This window comes from Coregonus lavaretus (genome assembly GCF_964263955.1).
Source record: "Coregonus lavaretus genome assembly, chromosome: 17".
Classification (NCBI taxonomy): domain Eukaryota; kingdom Metazoa; phylum Chordata; class Actinopteri; order Salmoniformes; family Salmonidae; genus Coregonus; species Coregonus lavaretus.
The window spans coordinates 16,782,426-16,797,731 of record NC_140004.1 but is presented as its reverse complement, the minus strand read 5'-3'; the positions used below and the strand labels follow the sequence as shown (position 1 = coordinate 16,797,731).

The following is a 15,306-nucleotide window of genomic DNA, read 5'->3' as shown; positions in this document are numbered from 1 at the left end:
ACCCTCTTATTGTTTCATTCGCAAACCCCTGCAATGTATATGTAATATTATCAATATGATCTGCTAAAAATGTTACACCATACCATGGAAAAAGACCAAGTCCCCACTTCTCTCCCAGACTTATTCTCCAATGGTAGGCTTCAAGATTAGTAAATTTAGCCATGTCTCTTTTAACCCTATTTTCAACAGTAGTTTCAGATTGATCTGTGTTCGGTGCTACTCCTCTTCTAATTGTAAAAACCTCATATGGAAGCTTCAACGTTGACATGTAACAACATCCTTTCCATCCATAGGGTAAGAATATATATGCTTTATCCCCACAAACCCACCAAATATCTCTAAAATTCCCAATAGTTACATTCATAGTGAAAAATTGATCTCTCACCATCAAAGTCCTGCCCTTCTTACTACCTGGTGCATAAAAAGTTACATTATATTGGTCAACTTTAACCTTTTGTCCATGTTTATCCAAAGTCATCATATAACTATCACAATCTGATATTCCCATGAACATACCATTTACCTCCTCTGTATTATTAGAACAAACACAACTTTTAGCCCTCACTGCTCTCACCTCAAATGCTTCAGGGATCGCTGTCACCTGACTTTCTTTACCATCCAACATATTCACATAGGGAAATTCACTTAACCAAGAACACTTATACCTAGGCTTAAACAAATGTTGTGACAACGACATGTCTTTATCTGTCAATGCTCGTTGATGATACAACAGCCATCTCAACGCATAGGCCTGACACCCACCCGACAACGGTTGCGCGACCGTGTGTAAAATTGAACCCCACGTCTCTGGTGCTGGAATTCTCAACAGACATGGACCCTCAAGATTCCTCACTGATCTTACAGCATGAGTTAATTGCTGAAACCAAAGATTTCTCCCTGCCCATTGATCTTTAATTTTCAAAACAGCCGAATCAAATCCATATGCTTTCCATTTAGCGTCTCTTTTCCCTACCGAGCGATATTGATCAGATGTATCTTCTGATGTTAGATTGACCCCAAAAAACTCCTCCTGTACTTCCATTATATTATCCTGTACTATTTCAGATGAACCTATATTGTTCTCTACCACTATTTGCTGAGTCATTTCTGTTACATCGTTTACTTTTAGAAAAGTTGTTGTCGGTGTCGGTATCATACCTCCTACATTTGTTATTGCCGTCGTACCCTTAAATCTTTTCAAAGTTACCATTAAAGTAGTTGATTTAGTTAATGTCTTTTGTTCTAACATTGGTGCTGGCACTATTGGATCCCTTGTAATCGAATGCGATATATTTATGGCTTTACTAACTGTCAATGTTGAAAGAGTTAAATTGCTTCCTACTGTTGTAATAACAGACTGACGTGTTGGTGTTATTGTTGTTACTTCATTCCTAGTTTTCGTAACGTTTTGGTCTGACTTTTCTCCTAACTGGTCTAGGCCTATTTTGTCCAACCGAATCACTAGCTTCTCCTTTAACAGAGTTGCCCTTGGTGGCCTCTGCTGCTTCACATCCCACTGAAATATTCCCTGTTGCTTCTGGGACGTATTGGAAATCAATTTCTCCAAATCCTCTTTCCTTTCCATCCCCTGCATAGTCATCTCTGGCATCATCAGAAGTGTCACCATTATCAATGTTAACCCCAACACTGACGATCTCTCCCTCTTCCTGTTCTCCCCTATCTCCATCCTCTCTCTCTGCGCGTGGCACCTCTTCTGTAGGTGCTTTAACACAATGTGACAAATGATACCACGTAGGAGACCCCTTAACCTGGACAGCTGTTCCAGTACTACGAACCACTTCAAATGGTCCTTCACGACGTTCGTTATACCACTTCCTTCTGAATACCTTTACGAATACTTTGTCTCCCGGTTGTACTGTATTCCTCTTATCCTCCTCAGGCGCCTTCTGCACCTCTTCTTGTCTTTGCCTGTCAGAAACATATGTGGACAACTTTTTATGAAAATTGGCCATATATGTAACGTACGCTCTCATTTCATCTTCCAACAGGGCCAAGCTTGGACCCTTTCCGCTTGTTCGCAAACAAGGCGTTGGCATCCTTCTTCCGGTTACCAACTCATGGGGTGTCATACGTAGATCACGTAACTCACTTGAGCGACACACCATTAGTGCTAAAGGAAGCGCCGCTATCCTGTTTAGACCTGTATGTTGACAAATTTTCACAATGCGATTTTTCAAGACACCGTTCATTCTTTCACACATCCCCTGACTTTGTGGGTGATAAACTGCTCCAAGACGTTGCTTAATTTCCAATTTTTGCAACATCAATTTTACTGATTTATCCACAAATTCTCTTCCATTGTCTGAGGATATTCGATCGGGTAATCCCCACCTGCTTATGACTTCTCTACATAAGACCTTGGCAACCGACTGAGCATACTTACGCTTGGTTGGACAAGCTTCCGTCCATCGTGAAAATCTATCTACAACCACCAACATGTATCCTTTCCCATCAACTGGTTGTATCATATCAACAAAGTCAATGACCAACTCACGCATAGGACCCCTTGGTGTAGGAATGTAACCTGGATGAACAGGTATCCCTCTTCGAACATTATTTTTAAGACAGATAGTGCATCTTCCTATCAAATAATCAATTTGTTCAAACAAATATGGAGCCCAAAAACCATATTCCTTTGTGATCTTTCTGTGAACCTCCCCCCTCGCAACATGAGCTAAGCCATGTGCTTCTTGAATCATCAGACCTAAGAGGTCTAGAGGCGCTACTATCAACCCCTCATGGTTTCTCCACAGACCAGTAGCATCTTTGACCGCTCCTCGGTCTAGCCATAGCTGTTTGTCGATCATAGAAGCGGCTTCTTGCATCAAAATTACATCTCGAAGCGTAATTTTGTCTTCCAAGTCCACTACATGAGTGACCAGCAAAACTTTCCCCAATTTATCCGCTCCTGCGACGGCTTTTGCAGCTTCATCAGCAGCTTTGTTCCCTTGTGTCACTCTGGACATATCTGTCTTGTGAGCTGCACACTTAGCTATCGCTATCTCTGTAGGTTTCATCATAGCATGCAACAGTTTCATTATTTGTGCATGATGTTGTATCGGAGAACCATCCGTTTTCTTGAACCCTCGACCTTTCCATACCGCCCCAAACAAATGACATACACTATGTGCATATGCTGAATCAGTGTATATGGTTACTCGCTTTCCTTCTGCTAACAAACATGCTTCTGTTAGCCCCACAAGTTCAGCAAGTTGTGCAGACGCAGGCTGTGGTATTACTTCAGCCTTTTCAACAACAAATCCCGTCCCTCTGCCTCTAACTACTGCATAACCAGCACATAATTTATCTCCCACCCGATAGCAAGACCCATCAGTCCAATACTCCAGGTCTGCCTCACGTAATGGAAAGGCTTGTAAATCTGATCGAAGCCTCGAATATCTCTCTGCTTCTTGGACACAATCATGTGGCTCACCATCCTCGGAAGTTGGTAAACTCTCGGCTGGATTTACTGTATCACATCTCACAAGGGTGACATCCTCCTGCTCTAAGAGTCTATGATAGTCTCTGAGCCTAGGCATAGTCAATGTATACTTCCCATAGTTCAGAAGATTTCTGAGACTATGATGAGTAAGAATTGTCACGGGGTAGCCCATCGTGACCGATGATGCTTTGTCATACATTGAATATACCCCCACAATTGCTCTGTAGCACAATGGTAACCCTAGTTCTACCTCTGAATAAGCAGTAGAGTAGTAGGAAATAGGCTGAGGATTCGTCCCCATGCCTGTCGGTTGACAAAGAACCGCACACGCATATTTACCTCCAGTAGAAGTAGACACATATAGCAAAAAGTTCTTCGAGTAATCTGGTAGTGCAAGTGCAGGTGCCTCCTGCAACCTCTGTTTGATCGTTTCAAATGCCACATGGCCTTCCTGTGTCCAGGAAAGATTGCTATGGAGTTGACCACTCTCAGTACCCCTCACCATAGCCCTCAATGGAGCCATCAAACTAGTATAATCCTCTACCCAAGCTGAGGAATAACCAGCAATACCCAGAAATGTCATCATTTCTCTGACTGTTCTAGGTTTTGGAGCCTTACGAATAGTTTCCACCTGCTTGTCCGAAATGTTTCTGTGGCCATGAGTTATGTTTTGACCTAAATATACAACTTTCTCCTGACAATATTGCAACTTTTTCTGTGACACCTTGTGTCCCTTTTCTGCCAATACCTGTAGTAATTTAATTGAGTCCCTATGACATGTTTCCTTATTTTTTGAGCAAACCATTATATCATCCACGTACTGAATGACAGTGCTCTGCAATATCTGCTCTATCCCTACCAAATCTTCCTTCAGTACTTTATTGAAGATATGCGGCGAATGCCGGTACCCCTGTGGCATTCTATTGTACTCATAGAACTGTCCCTTATAGGTGAACCCAAATAAATCCTGACTCTCTACACTAAGTGGAACACTGAAAAATGCTCCACATAAGTCCAGTACTGTAAAATGTGTCGCATCCGGAGGAACTTGAGCTAACAAGGTATGAGGATCTGGTACTTCTGCTGGAAAGTCAATCACTATCTCATTTACTGCTCTCAAATCATGAGCTACACGATAACTTCCATCTGGTTTTTTTACAGGCCACAAAGGCGTGTTACTTCGAGGGTTTTTTGTTGTCTTTAAAACCCCTGCTGTTGAAAGTCCATCAATTTGTGGTTCAATTCCTTTGATTGCTTCCTCTTTCAATGGATACTGATTTTTCCATGGAGGTTTGGCTCCTGGTCGAAGTTCAACCTTCACAGGTTGGGCTGATTTCACAAGTCCAATATCAGTACTATGTTGAGACCACAACCCTTCTGGAACTTGTTGCAACATCTCCTCTTTCATAGGATCTGAATCAATTTTCATATGGCAAATGGATTCATGTGTCATTCCTACAGCCTGTGTCTCTCCTTGTCCTTGAGCCGAAATCATTATTTTAAGAAATTGTTGATCTTCACTTCTCCAGATCGCCAAATTGTCTTTCATTGGTCTGAAACAAAGTTTCTCTGCTTCTGTCATCATTTCTCCTATTTGCTTTTGCTCATAGCCTTCCGAAACCAACAAGGTAACATGTGGCACACTCTTCTCAATATCAAATTCTCTATTCAGATAATCGTCTGTGTTTATCTTCATAGCTGCTCCTTGTGGTCCTAAAATAATGCAACTTGAGCTAAGTTGAACATTCTTCGGCTGATGACTCAACCATTCCTCTGAGTGTGGTTGAGCAGAATTCTTGAAATATTTGAGCGTACAATGGAATGGATATTCCGGAAGCTTCGCATCCGGCATATTTGCAACAATAAATCTGTCCCATATCTTAGCCTGCTTCATAAAATCTTCACTAAGATTTCCAATCCAGAATACTGAAGACGAATCCATCTCCGTCATCATCGACAATTGGTAAACCCTTTCCTTTGGCATTTCTATCAGACAGCCGTCTGGTGTACATCTGATTGTACAGTTCAACTTACACAATGCATCTCTTCCCAATAATGCAACCGGTGTATGTTCTGATACCAGTATGGGTATTGTAATTTTCTGATCTTTATAGCATAGCTCAATTGGTTCCGTAAGAGGAATCAGCTGTTTTACTCCCTCAAATCCGATTGTCCTAACGAGTTGATTGGACATAGGGAGATGTGTAGCATCTTCAGGTCGAACACAGGTGAACGCTGCTCCGCTATCCGCCATCACTTCCAATGGTCGATTGTTTATTTTCACCTCAATTGTTGGATCTTTTTCCGATCCTGACGCTACCAGCTGACACCCCCCTTTCGAATCATCTAGGCACCTCTAGAATCCTGGCTCCTGACCCCTGTAGGGGTTCACCGGTCCTCTAGATGATTTTGACTGGCCCCTGTATCTTCCTCTGAAATTCCCTCTGATGTTTCCTCCTGACCAATTGCAGTGCCTGGAATAGTGACCATCCTGTCCACAATTATAACACACATCTTGAGATTGCTGGAAGTGGGGCTGAAACCTTCCTCTTTCTTCAAAGCCTTCTCGTCCTCTTCCTCTCCAATTTTGTGTCTGTCCAGAAATTGGCTGTGAATATGAATCAACTGGTGCCGTCCTTGGTGGCTGATACACTTGCGGTTGGAACTGTTCTGGTTGAAGCTGTGGCAGTGATTGTTGGTTTGGTGCATACTGACTCTGCATCACCACAGCTTGTTTCTTATCCTTTTTATTCTCCCCCAGTTGTAGTTGATTGAGTTTTCTAAGAGTTTCTTCGTCCTGCTCTTTCTGGTTGAGTTCCTTCTTCCTGTACAGATCCACTTGATGAGCTATGTGATCTGTATAGACACCTTTTGTCATGCTTCCAAGTCCAACCACTTCTGCCAGTTTGTTTCTTACTGGGGCGGGCAGTCCCATTTGCAGTTTAGCTCTCAAAATTGACTGCTCAATTTGACTCACATCTGGATCATTTCCAGTAATATTTCTCCACACTTGATGAACTCTTGACACATAGGCTCTCGGATTTTCTTGTTGTCCTAGTGGGTCAATCAGAATATTATCAGGATGCACATTTGTTGGAAATGTATCTTTCAATGCTCTCCACAGACGATTCCTACTTGCAGCCAACAATTCAGGATCATTCACTGCCGTCCCAACATATCTCATGAGTCCAGCCCTCTGGAAGACTTCTTCCATATCTGGAATCCCAATGAGATTAGCCAACAGTCTCTTAACGTCTCCTATGGCAGACTGTGTTCCCACCGTAATTTCTTCCAATTTCTAAATCCAAGGGTAAGCCCCATTTTGAAGAATAGGCAGCTTCTCAAGTATATTTGACATATCGGTATTTTGCAACGGCTTATATTCAAAGTTTTGACCTCGAATGATAACTGGTACCATTTTGCTCGGGGTATCTTTCCTTGACCTTAATGCATATTTTGTCTCATCTTTTCCAGATTCTCTTCTCAGCTGTCTCTCCTTCCGTATGGTCAGCGTCTGGAGTTCTTCCTATAGCTCTCTTACTTCTCCTGCAGTCCTTGCACTCTTCAGTTCTGATAAGCATTGATCTATATCTCCTTCTATTTCTTCTGCGACAGTCTTTGCCGGATAAACTCCTTTCGAATACGCAGCACCTTCAGTCTTCTCTTTATCGCTGTCTTCATCTTTGCTTCCCTCAGCACTCGAATATATTGTATCCTTCTTCTTCGAATCTTCCTCAACACTGTAATATCTTGTATCCTTCTTCTTCAAACCTTCCTTACCCCTTCTCTCCGTTCTGGCCAACCTCCGTTTGATGACAGGATCATATCCACCCATGATCCCTTCTAAATCACTCTGATCATCATCGTCCTCCTCCAGTTCCATCCTACTTAACCTCATACCACCCTTAGTTTTCAGACTTCTCGTTTTCTTTCCACCTTTGGTGCTTGGATGCATTTTTATGGTCGTTTCTGCTTGTCCTCTCTCTATTATTTGTTCATCTTCATCTCTGATGTAATAATCCCCCTGCTGGAGGATCACTGGAAGCTGAGGATAAGCATCCCTAAGCTCGACTTCCTTCTCATAAGGTGGGGGTCTTCTCGCCGAATCCGTATGTGAGAAAGGTATACCAACCTCTACCCTCAGTTTCTCTGTCGACGTCTCTTCCTTTAGCCTTTTCTCCATACCTTTACTTCCCTTGTCGTTGGTATCTTTCATCAGTTTCTGTCCTTCATCTTCAAACAATTTAAGAACACCCAGCTCCCTTTGTCTCTTCTCTTTACGTCGTTCCTTTTGTTGTCCCTTCTTCTGATCTGCCTTGTAAATCGACAGAAGCACTTTCATGATGTTGATAACATCCGGATTAAGAGTCCCTTCCACTGGCCAGGGTTGTTCAATGTCAGGCCAACGTTTGTTCCATTTGCCGGATAATGTCGCAATACCCTTAACTAAAGGATTACTATGTTCCACTATATTAACCGGTGTAATAACTTTGATAGCCTTGCTATCCTTTCTCCCCATTGTAAGTACTCTTTTATTATTCCTTTATTGTGAACTATTTTATTTTATTTTAGCCTATATAGCCTATATAGCCTATGGCTTCCCCCCCTTTAATTATTAATATAACCTAAACAACCCGAGAAAAAACAGAGAGAAATATGAATATATAAAAAAAAATTTTTTCCAAAAAAAATAATAATTTATGAATATAAAAAAAAATAAAAAAAAATTTCAAAATTTTTTAATCTAAAAAATAAAATATTTAATTTAATCAATTTTAATTAAAAATAAAACCCCTTAAAATAAAAAAAAATCAATTAAATTATTCAAAAAATAAAAATATCAATCAGAAATATCAATTAAAAATCAATTAAAATTTTAATTAAAACCTATGAATAATTATGAATAATTAAGACCAATTTTTTATTTCAACACCTATTTTACCAATTAATCAATTACTGGCCCACTTACCTTAACCCCTCCGGAAAGTGAATACCAGTAGTAAACTCCACAGCAATCCAAACAACATGGAATTCCAATCTACAACATTATCACCCCAATAAATTCCATTGTTTAATATGCACCCAAGTATTTTAATATCACAGAATAAAGAACTCCCAATCTACAACAATACCACACCAATAAATTCCATTGTTTAATATGAACCCAAATATTTCAATATCACAGAATAATGTCAGTACCTGCTTTCCAACCGAACCCTCCAGTCAGGCCCAGTAATGCACAGAGACCCAAAACTGTAACTTTTATTCACTGATCAGTCCGTTGCCAAGCGTCTAAGAGAGTGTCATTGCATCCAACATCCTAGGGAAAGATTTTGTAGACAAAAAAGCACTAGCCTGATTTTGAATGATCCTCTGCCTGCGTCACACCTTGTCACGTCACGGCACGCACATGTTAGCCCCCCTCTCTCTCCTTTGCTCCGTTCTATAGCCTCATATAACAAGGGAAGAAAACAATACAGACAAGCATTTAACGTTTACACTTAAACAAGTTATTCACATTCAATATTCCCCACTCACATCTGCTCCAAAGCTGAACCCAGGAATAAATAAATCGCTCAAAACATTTTAAAACCTGACCCCAAGAATAAATAGATCGCTCAAAACATTTTAATTTCATTTTAATCCGTCATTCAATTCAATGCATTATACTTCGTCAACATATATTTAATTTATAAATTTACTACATCTCAACAAATAGTTTAACGTTCAAATAACAGTTACTTTAACGATTTTAAAAGATTCGTGTCCACCTTTCCTTCTCGGTAGCTATTAAACCCCTGAAAGGAAACCCCAAAAAACATATGACCTTACGCCACCATTTTGTTTGTAGGCTCAACGCGACCACATGTCGTAGTTTTAGCCCTGTAAAATCCCGCGCATGCGCACATCCAATTAAGCCCATGCTTACCGCACAATAGAACGCCCAATAGAACGCCAGCATCCTACCTCAGTTTCTCTATTTTACACTTACAATCAGACAATTACACAACAGACCTTACATTTGCGTAGAACTCTGAATTCCACCCAAATGCAAACAAATTTAAGAGGCTTGAATCCATCGCAATGGACCTCCAAGGATACGTTAGCATGTAGCACACAACACAATTAGCATTTACCTTAGCCACTATGTAGAATGTAGCATGATTCACACTTTAGCATTAAAAAAAATTAGCCTTAGCAACGATGTACCACGTGGCCTGAAACAATCAAGCATTAGCCACGAGGTACCACATGGCCCAAAACAATCCAGCATTAGCCTTAGCCTCTAGCTAACTGCGGCCTACTACACAATCTCACATCCTGCGCTTCCCTTAAAACATAAATGCATCATTGCCTATCGTTACCAATGAAATATAACCTTATCATTGCCTATCGTTACCAATGAAATATAACCTTATCATTGCCTATCGTTACCAATGAAATATAACCTTATCATTGCCTATCGTTACCAATGAAATATAAACGTATCATTCCTTTTGCTCTAAATTTTTAATTGCCACCCGTTACCAATGAAATATATTTTAGAATATTTTTAAAGACCCGCAATCGACCGCAACACCCCACATCAACAACGATCCAAGTATTTTTAATCTGTACACCTTCACTGCCCTCTCCCCAATCAACGAAATCACTAATGCCCAAAGTTTGTGAGTAATCTCACCTTTAGCCGGCTTGGACAGTAGTCACCTCGCGTCTCAGGCAGGAAACAGCACAATGCAATCAGAATCTCGGTAGGACCTCCATTTGTGGTATCGTGTCGAATGCTGGTGGGTATTGCTGTCGATCAAAGAATCCCCTTAGGCTGTATCGTGTTTTAGAGACTTTTATTAAGACCACGAGGTTACAGCATAAGTACAGACCCACGGTGTCCGGAGAACCAGTCCCAAATAAATCTTGCTGCGTTCTAACTCTCCGTCGTTGTCCCCCCATATATATAGCCTTCCAAGATGTGGGTGGCTCCCTCTACTGTCCAATCCCCATATCTTACAACCCACTTCCTGTCTGTCATATGTGGCGTCACGCTAAAACCTTCCCTCTTGATACCAAAAATCAACATTCTTTCAGTTCCATTTAAAAACATTTAACACCATCATATTGTCAATACACTACACCTTCCTCTGACACCGCCTGGTATAGAGGTCCTGGATGGCAGGAAGCTTGGCCCCAGTGATGTACTGGGCCGTACGTACTACCCTCTGTAGTGCCTTGCGGTCGGAGGCCGAGCAGTTGCCATACCAGGCGGTGATGCAACCAGTCAGGATGCTCTCGATGGTGCAGCTGTAGAACTTTTTGAGGTTCTGAGGACCCATACCAAATCTTTTCAGTCTCCTGAGGGGGAATAGGCTTTGTGCCCTCTTCACAACTGTCTTGGTGTGTTTGGACCATGATAGTTCATTGGTGATGTGGACACCAAGGAACTTGAAGCTCTCAACCTGCTCCACTACAGCCCTGTCGATGAGAATGGGGGCGTGCTCAGTCCTCTTTTTTTTCCTGTAGTCCACAATCATCTCCTTTATTTTGGTCACGTTGAGGGAGAGGTTGTTATCCTGGCACCACAGGGCCAGGTCTCTGACCTCCTCCCTATAGGCTGTCTCATCGTTGTCGGTGATCAGGCCTACCACTGTTGTGTCGTCGGCAAACTTAATGATGGTGTTGGAGTCGTGCCTGGCCATGCAGTCATGGGTGAACAGGGAGTACAGGAGGAGACTGAGCACGCACCCCTGAGGGGCCCCCGTGTTTTAGGATCAGCGTGGCAGATGTGTTGTTACCTACCCTTACCACCTGGGGGCAGCCCGTCAGGAAGTCCAGGATCCAGTTGCAGAGGGAGGTGTTTAGTCCCAGGATCCTTAGTTCTATTTAAGCTCTATTGTTTAATTTATTTTAATAATTCTAATTCATTTGAAAAAAAGGGAAACAGACACTTGGATTTGATTAGATTTATGATCAATAAATTAAGTGTTTATTCTAACAAACCATGCACTTAAATAAAAATGTAAGACAAAAATATAAAGCATTGACACTCTCACTACTTGGTGGTAAACATTTTCTCATCATGAGTTAGTTGAACATCTTCTGAATCTTTGGCTTGATAAATTCCAGCATGCCATTGTTCTGAAATGTTTGTGGCAGGCTGTCCACATGCATGATGGTCTTGTGAGCTTCGTCAAACAGAGCCTCGCCAAGCTCCTTCTTTACCCTGTCTCTCCAGACACTGAGAGTGGGCCTGTTCTCAAACACATCCAGACCAGTACCAACTGGCTGAAAAACATACACACACAGGAAAACCCATATCATTTCAGGGAAAGTACAGCAATAATCTGCAACCTAGGAGGGACACTTACAACAGTTAGTAAGAGAATCCCTCACACAATAGCTTCAAAATCACTCTATGCACAACTCACTCTTCCTTACCCTTTCACTTTTGACACATTTAAAAGTTACCTGCATGATCTCTACTATGGCCACCAGGTCTGCTAGTGAGATCTTCTCCCCAATTATAAAGGGTCTGTCCTCCAGGAACTTCTCCTCAAACACCTTCAGAGACTCCTCCAAAGCAGAGTCAATTTTCTCCTTGGGGACTTCTGCACCAGTTATGATGGGAACTATTGCCTAAAAATATTTTCAGATTCTTTCAATTTCACTTGTCTATACCAATACTTATTCAATATGGTTTAAGATAATAATCCACTCCAGTGATAATATGTCTACAGTGCCTTCAGATAGTATTCACACCCCTTTACTTTTTCCACATTGTTGTGTTACAGCCTTAATTTAAAGTTGTTACATGTATATGTTGTGTCACTGGCCTACACACATACAATTATCTGCAAGGTCCCTCAGCCAAGCAGTGAATTTCAAACACAGTCAACCACAAAGACCAGGGAGGTTTTCCAGTGCCTCGCAAAGAAGGGCACCTATTGGTAGATGGTTAAACATTTAAAAAGCAGACAATGAATATCCCTTTGAGCATGGTGAAGTTATTAATTACACTTTGGATGGTGTATCAATACACCCAGTCACTACAAGAGATACAGGCGTCCTTCCTAACTCAGTTGCCAGAGAGGAAGGAAACCGCTCAGGGATTTCACCATGAGGCCAATGATTACTTTAAAACAGTTACAGAGTTTAATGGCTGATAAGAGAAAATGGAGGATAGATCAACAACATTGTAGTTACTACACAATACTAACCTAAATGACAGAGTGAAAAGAAGGAAGCCTGCACAGAATAAAAATATGACAAATCATGCATCCTTTCTGCAATAAGGCACTAAAGTAAAACTGCAAAAAATCCAACACAACACATCACTGAGTACCATTCTTCATATTTTCAAGCATGGTGGTGGCTGCATCATGTTATGGGTATGCTTGTCATTTGCAAATATACACTGGAGTTGCTTACCAAGACAACATTGACTGTTCCTGAGTGGTCTAGTTGAAGTTTTGACTTCAATCGGCTTGAAAATATATAGCAAGACTATGATAATGGCTGTCTAGTAATGATCAACAACCAACTTGACAGAGCTTGAAGAATTTTAAAAAGAATAATGTGCAAATATTGTACAATCCAGTTGTGCAAATCTCTTAGAGACTCACCCAGAAATATTCACAGCTGTCATCTCTGCCAAAAGTGATTCTAACATTTGGTGACTCAGAGGTGTGAATACTTATGTAAATGAGATATTTCTGTATTTCATTTTCAATAAATTAGCAAAAATGTCTGAAAACATGTTTTCTCTTTGCCATTATGTGATATTGTGTGGAGATGTGTGAGAATAAATGTCAATTTCATCAATTTTGAATTCAGGTTGTAACGCAACAAAATGTGAAATAAAGGGGTATGAATACTTTCTGAAGGCACTGTATATCACTGCCATAGACTTAAATTATCAATGCTAATAGCTTTCCTTCAGTCATTAACTAAGTAAGTTATTAGGTAACTCATTATTTGTACAAATGGTTCAATAACCAGCCAAGGAGGGCAAGTTCCACTTACAGGACATCTTGGTTGGATGTTTAGCTCTTACCCTGAACCAGAACACCTTTGAGCCATGGGCTCGCATGGCTGAGTGTTGCCAGGACAGGTACTCGTTGACTCGGGCTCAATTTTGCAGGTATGCTGGGTACCAGTGGTCTGAATCTGAGGTACCAAATTTCTCAGCCATGTACTTCAGGATGGCAACACTACAAATAAGGAGAGATATATTCATTGAAGGAACTACACAAAAACCTAAGTATAGTTATGTAAGTCTCTCTGTGTAGCTTACAGTAGGCTACTTCACCTCTCTGTAAGAATGAAGTCTCCATCTCTCATGACTGGGACCTTTCTCACGACACTAATCTTGCCAAAGTCTTCTCCATACTGCTGGCCTGAGGAGCACAAAATCACAATTGTGACACCTGACCCTAAGAAAAAGTTACACTGATTTACTTTTAAGGAATAAAGTGATTTTGTTGTTATAATGTATCCAACAAACTACATAATTGTTTGAATCTACACATAATGCAATACTTGATGATCATCTATGGTGAAAAAACGTTTCCATACGTATTTCATGTTTCATGACTTTTCTGTAGTTATTGGGTCCAGTTAGATATTACCTTCTGAAGTTTAAAGTTTGCAATTCGTTGGTTTCACCTAGAATGTTCTAGCCTACATGAAATCTAACTTACATTGTCATGATAGGCTACTAGGTTACTTCCTAACTTTATTTACAGTAGGCCCATTTACTAAAATAGTTGGGTGTTTTCTATTTTCTGATTTACCTCGAATAGAATTTCACTAGTCTATATTTGAACATGCATGCAAATGTTATCCACACAAAAACTCTATTGTGTTAAAGTCGTGAGAAGATATACTAGGCTATATCGTCAATATAGACATAATAAATCACATTCCAAATATCTCGCTGTACCTGAAGCCAGATCGACTAACTTGAAATCAAACGGAATATCTGTTTTCTTTGCAAAAATGAACACAGAACGACATGGCTGAGAGTGCAGATCAAGGTACAATTCCAACGGCATTTTCACAGAGGCAGAAGTCGATATTTGGTGTCGTATTTCTTCCCTGCACCCGTTATCCTTTACGTTGGTATGGAGCCCCTCCCTATAGTTAAATGATTATAAGTGGTTGCGAACAATGTTCCCTCTAAACTGCGCGCGTACGCCGGCCGCGCACTACCTCCAGGACTGCGGAGCAGAAGAAATGCCATGCCACGCAGAGATGCAAGAGATTGAACTTCACTGAGTTCGCCCCATTAGTTTGCACTATATAGATCATCGTTTTTTCTGTGATCGAATCAACATTATATCATCCCCTTTTCAAAGCAACAAACCAAAACAAATCTAACTTTGCAAGATTGAATCTGTGATTTCTTTATGGGAGTGAATGCGCTTTTCAGATCAGAGCGCAGAGCCGCAGGTGTGCACATTTTTGATATTCTTTGCTAGTTAGCGAGTTATTAGATCCGTTATACATAAGTATAGGTCAGCAATGGGGAGTTACTGCTTCCTACAAGAGCACAAAACACGTAGGCTACATTTCAAGCTGTCTTTAAAAAGCTAGTCGGGTAAATAGCTTATGTCTTAATTAAAGGGGCAGTGTTGTATTTTGAGACAGGCTTGAATATGCAAATAAGCCAGTAGGCAGAGGAGTAGCCTACATTGTCTAATTCTCTGCATGGAATAATAATGTGTTTTATTTTGTAAAGTTGTTTCTTGCATCATACAACACAATACAATGCAATTTGTTGGTAGGCCTACATTATGCTCAAATAGCTACAATAGCCTATTGGCTATTGTCTAAAACTGTAAAGGTAC

General features: G+C 40.8%; 1 pseudogene across 1 annotated transcript; it reads right to left on the bottom strand.

Annotated features, from left to right (window-relative positions):
• Window positions 1-11,532: 11,532 nt before the first annotated feature.
• Window positions 11,533-14,511, bottom strand: LOC311144314 (glutathione S-transferase theta-1-like; annotated as a pseudogene). Its single transcript, XR_014615568.1, has 5 exons — window positions 14,400-14,511; window positions 13,767-13,854; window positions 13,512-13,668; window positions 11,927-12,094; window positions 11,533-11,743 (listed from the first exon to the last, which is right to left on the bottom strand). The product of XR_014615568.1 is annotated as a glutathione S-transferase theta-1-like (transcript).
• Between the last annotated feature and the right edge of the window lie 795 nt (window positions 14,512-15,306).